This window comes from Odontesthes bonariensis, chromosome 1 (genome assembly GCF_027942865.1).
Source record: "Odontesthes bonariensis isolate fOdoBon6 chromosome 1, fOdoBon6.hap1, whole genome shotgun sequence".
Classification (NCBI taxonomy): domain Eukaryota; kingdom Metazoa; phylum Chordata; class Actinopteri; order Atheriniformes; family Atherinopsidae; genus Odontesthes; species Odontesthes bonariensis.
Window position 1 is genome coordinate 42,687,915 of NC_134506.1, and position 6,081 is coordinate 42,693,995.

Consider the following 6,081-nt stretch of genomic DNA (forward strand, 5'->3'; position numbering starts at 1 on the left):
CTTAAAGAAAGGAACCAAACATGGCGGTAAAACCTAAAATGTGATGTTGAGCAGTGGCTCTTGTTGTTATCTGGGCGTTGCAGACAAAGAGAAGCTCAGCACTTCCCTTTTTTTTTTTATCTCTGATGCTCATTAGTCAGCCGTTGCTTGGCGTTTTTTAGGGTTTCATGCTTTTGACAGCTGACCGAGAAGAACGATGAGTACTAACAGTGAAAGCTGGGACTTTTGGAACGTCCTTTCATGATCTTCTTTCAGATTATACTTGAACTTATTTAAAAAAAGATTTTTTGTGTGTCACTTCTCATTCTGTAGCACTTCTGAACACCTTTAAACTTGATCTAATTTAATCTGGGATCTTAGCATCAAAGAGTGGCTTTGAGGAGGAGTTCAGCTCTCAGCTCAGGCTTCAATACCTTTAATGCAGCCAGAAGAGGAAACAATCCGACACTCACTCGTTTTTATTTTCATTTCCCGTTGTACACTTTCTGTAATTACCTAATAATCATTTTCTCATGTTGTAATGATGTTTTTTTACAATAAAACGCTGCTTCTTCCTTTCAGTATTTTCCCGTTGTCGTGCAGCTCTTCATGCATCAGTGTTTCTCAACTAGTTTATCTGTTTAAAGGCTTCAAGACAGTTTTATAACCATCTGAAAGCAATCGAGCCTCGAAATAATTCATCAAACATAAAAATATGACAGTTACGTTGATGATTCATTTTGTTTTCAGTTATCTTAGATGATAAAATCTCATAAAATCTTGAAATAACAACAAAGTTTTGCATTACATTTAAGAACAAAACAAACAAAAAAAGCCCAAATTCAGTCAGTAACTGCTGCGAGGACAGACCTAACATCGTCATGTCTCACCAGATGTGAAAAATGCTGCAGTTTTTGCATCTAACTGATAAAAATGGTAAATCAGGAAGTGAACAACGGCCCAAGTCTAACCTGTAAAATTTCAGCTGCAGCTCTACAAAATGTGATGAAGCAGAATGACGTTGGATCCACTTTAATCATAGTGGCAGCAACACCGTCCACTTCAAAGACAGATATATTTAATGGGGGAACTGCGGTATTTTCAACATTAAGCCTCTTTTCTGAGTCGTCTGCAATGTTTCAGAACCCCCCTCACCACTTTTTTGATGTTTACTGCTGTCTCCGGTATTTGCCTAATTTTGATTCTTCTCAACCTGCTTCAGAACGGACTCAGAAAAGAGGCTTAATGTTGAAAATACCGCAGTTCCCCTTTAAAGTGTTTCTAATTTCTTATACGTTACATAGATGTGGAGATAAATGTGCAGACAGAGCTGACATGACGCCTCATCAGGTCTCCCTCTGAAGGAGCAGCAGGACCGGCCCGCCTCCACCAGATCGTCTCACTGTCCTCTGTGATATATTCGGGTTTCTATTCCTGTTCTTCATGTTTATCCAAGTTTATCCCACTAACTTCAGTTCCTCTGTGCAGTCCTCTCTGCACTCTGGTTCCCCGTGGACTCCTCGCTGAAACGACCACCGTGGAAATAACTCCTCTGTTTTCAAACTTCCTCGTACTAACATCCTGCCTGCCGACCCAGGACCTTTGCACCACAGCCACTCAGTGGGGTCACATGGCACTGAAAGGATCGGATTATCCTGACCAAATGAACCTCCACTTGAGGAAGAGACTCCTCCCCGACTTGGAGGGAGCACTCCACCTTCTTCCGGTTGAGAACCACGGCCTCAGATCTGGAAGGGCTGACTTTCATCCCGGCTGCTTCCCGGTCCGGAGCAGCTGAAGGTCATGGCCTGAAGAAGCCAACAGAACCACATCATCTGCATAAAGCAGAGCTGTGACCCCGAGTCTCCTGAACCAGACGCCCTCCTCTCCCCGACTACACATCACTAATATCCAGCTTTGTGCGTGAACGAGTTCAAAAGAACGCGTTCATTGAACACGCTCATTTTTTCGTGAACGTTGAACTGAACGCAACACGTTTTTTAATAAAGAACTTGAACGTGAATTAGTTCACATTCTGTGTCCTGAACGGCAGACATCACTGTAAATGAACGTTGGAATTTGTTTTCCATTGAAAACTGAGTGACATCTGTTTTCTCTTTTGAAACGCAACGAGAGAAAGTTCCTCCCTCCTGTATTCTCGCTGGTGCCGCTTAAATCATGTATCACCAGACAGAAATGGTTTCGACATTGTGTGCGCAATGCATTGCGGGCAACGTAGTGAGAGAGAGAGAGAGAGAGAGAGAGAGAGAGAGAGAGAGAGAGAGAGAGAGAGAGAGAGAGAGACACATATGTATATATAATATCATATATATCAAATAATATATACATATTTCATATTATATATTCTTTCTTTAGTTAAATGCTGGTAGATTTCATTGCACTAAGTATAGAACTGGTCTACCTTGTCTGTACTGCTGCAAGTTTCATCAGCTGGTAAGAAACCCACAATTGCAGTGTCATGAGCAAATGTCTACAATGAGCAGTTTCAAAGAACGTATAGTGATTTCTAGTTCGTAGTGTAAAAAAAAGTATTTATTTCAATATCTCACGAAAAAAGTAAAATGAACTGAACTTTGAACTAGTTCAGAATTAAAATTGTGAACTTTGAACGTGACCTGTTCACTTTGAGCATGTATGAACTGAACTTGAACTAGTTCAGAAAAGCTGTGAACTGGCACAACACTGCTAATATCTTTAATATTAAACTGTTTATCAGCACTTCTGTCAGCTTGTGTCTCATTAAATCAGTTGCATACATAGTACTGTCCAACCTGCTGCTGTGGTGTTTGTGTGTGTGAAACAGAGCGGAATGAGTGGTCATCAGCTTCCCATTCTTGTGCTCCAAGTTGTAACGTGATGTCATTCCCAGGCTCAACGTCTGAGGCAAACGGAATTACTGTGACTTTCTGAGTCTGAAATCCCACTTTGGTTGTCATTCCAGTTTAGATTTCCCACCAGGAACCCAGAAATTCCAACTTCTAAGTTCAAACGGGACACAACAGTACTGGTGTGGCGTTGGCATTAAACACGTCACTAATTTAAAGGCTCTGTGTTTTCAAACGAAGCCCATTTGGCTGATGTTTACCACTTGGAATACGCAGGCCGCCGGCTGTTGGGAATCAAATGTGTACGATTTGTCCTTTAGAGTCAGAAAATGTTGTCTCATGAATGCAACGCTGCATCCTTCACACAGAGAGACAGAAACAGAACAGGAGGAGCAGCCCCTGCTGGCTGTGATCTCTGATCCGATGCAGCGTTTCTCTGCAGGACGTTTTCTCTCTGCTGCGACGACGGAGCCGCTCGGTAGCTGCAGGATCCAGCATCAGCCCACATCTCAAAGGAATCAAAGAGGCCATTTTATAAAAACAGTGAAAGTGAAAACTAGGGCTGGGCCACGATTAAATGTTTAATCTAATTAATCTTTTAATCTTTTAAATTTTGTAAAATTTGTACGCAGAATCCCAAAAATGAATCCAAAAGTAGTGTATAGCTTTTAGCATTTAGCTTTATTTTAAATGTGCTGCCATATGAATGAAAGTGCCATAACATTAGTTGTGCAAACACACTTTTAACATCAGCATCTTTCTGTAGTTTTTATGTAGAAGCCTCACTCCACTGTCTGTTTCCTTGAATGACTTGCTGCTATCAGTTGTGTGTTTTGCCTTTAAGTGATATTTTAGACTGGAACTACTACGCTGAGAAGACAATTCAACTTGGCAGTGTTTACAGATGACTTTGGTTCTGTCGACTCCGCCGTCTGGAAGAACTTTAAAATGAAAATGGCCGAGTAAAAGTTCCGTACCCTTCTCCATGTTTGGTGGATCCGCCGATTACTTTCTTTTCCTGTTCCACAGCAGACAGCAGCAGACTTTTACAAAATAAAAGCCTGTGAGCGACAGACTTTTACAAAATAAAAGCCTGTGGGCAACAGACTTGTGCTGCGTGTTGTTCCCCCTCTCTCTGCCCCCTGCTTCCAGTCTTTCTGAACTTTCCTATCCATTAAAGGCACAAAAGCCCTCCCAATTTTTTTTCTTGTAATTTAAAAAAACAAAAAACAAACAAAAAAAGTGCGTTAATACACGATAAAATATTTATCGGCGTTAAATAATTAACGAGTTAACACGATAATAACGAGTTAAGTCTCCCAGCTCTTGTGAAAACATCTTACGAGGCTGATTCCACTTCACCAGTCCAGTATATCAGCAGGATAAATGCCACCTGTGAAGGAGTTCCGTCCCAATAAATATGCAGTTAAACCTCCGTCAGTGCTGAACACCTGCAGGAGAATATTAATGAAACATATACGTGTGTTTTTGGAAAGAGCGGCCCGTGCACCGACCACTCATTTTGTAGTTAAGATGAAAATAAACTCATGTATGAGCAAGTAAACAAAAGAGGAACTTTTACTGATGTTTGCACTAACTTTCTAGTGTTTAAACTTTCCTGCATTCATTTAACCAACCTGAACAAATGATTAAAACTTTAACTGATTTTATCAGAGGTTTATGTGCAGACATCTGCACAAACGTCCACAGAGCCAGAGACAAGAGAAAAAAATAAATATTTACTGTTGTTTATTAAAGAAAACGGTTTAAAACTGTGATCGGGTGTTCTGAATTTTTAGAATCCTAATTCTAAAAGAGACACATCAGCTCATCTTTAATCTGCTGGCAGCAGCACGTCTCATAAAGGATGGGACAGGTCCATGTTTCCCCACGGTGCAGCCTCCCCTCTTCTTTTAACAACATCTGCAAACATCTGGAACTGAGGAGACCAGCTGCTGGACCTCTGGGAGAGGAAGGTTGTCCCATTCCTGTCCGATGGAGGATTCCTGGGTCTTCTTTGCTGTTTTTTAGATGTTTTCCGGTGGTGAAACATCTGGACTGCAGGCAGGTCAGCCCAGCAGCTGGAACAGATGCAGGATGTGGTTTAACTTTGTCCTGCTGAAACATGAAGAAGACGTCGTCTGGATGGGAGCAGATGTTGCTCCAGAACCTGTTTACACGTTTCAGCATCGATGGAACCTTTCCAGATGTGCAGGTTTCCGGTTCCAGAGGCACTAATAACTGATTTTAAGCAGAGATATCTTCAGAGTCTCAGCATCTTTTAATGTCATTATGTGCTGTAGATTCAGCGTCTTCACTGTCAGAGTCAGTGCTCTGGTTTCTAAGGCTGTGGCTCCGCCTTGGGTGGAGTCTGGCTTCTGAAAAATGACGGATAATCTGGGTTTGTCTCTGAGGCTGTGTTCAAAGCCGCATACTACATACTACATACGTGCAAACTGCATACTTCCATACTGCTTACTCATTGATCAGACAGTATGCAGAGCGTTTACCCACAATGCATTTCGCTCCTGCCCGAGCCGAAATCAGCCGGCCTGAAGCTGATTTCGCTTAAGCTCTAAACTATGTAAACTTTAGCAACATTTGAAACATTTTCAGGTGAGAAAGTAGTCGTTTAGATCCCCAACGTGTTGAAAACCTGACAAAATACCGGCTGTTTACAATTTTGTTCCCACGAATTCTGCGCTACTAAAGCTAGCCGCAGTGAGCAACGCACTTCCTGTTATTTTCACAAAATAAAATACCCGTTGCCTTTTATCATAGGGAAAGCCATTACCATACAATTGGTGCTTTTGTTTTGAAAACAGGAAGTGAACCTACCCTCGTTGTAGCTAGCTTGAAACTGCCGTTTTGACAGGAAATGACGATCGGCGACGTCACGTTACGTTGCATCTTGGGTAGTTTGAGTATAAGTAGTAACCTCGGCCGTTTCTCAATACCCAAGTACGCAAGTCCGAACTCTTGTGCTTACAGGTATGGACTTGTCAGAAGTACGGACTTCTGAGCACACAAGTACGCTCATTGTGCATTTGGAACGGAAGCGTCATCATCGCTCGTGCCGCACTGCTTCCTGGGACAGCAAGCTGTCTGAAGTCCACACAAGTCGCCACAGAAGCAAACTCGATAAAATGGGCGGAGCAAGCACACATCCGGGAATGTGGAGCGTACTTGTCTGGATGTGTACTTTGAATTGGAACAGTACTTGGTCCTTCGGTGATGACGTTTCAGAAGTACACGA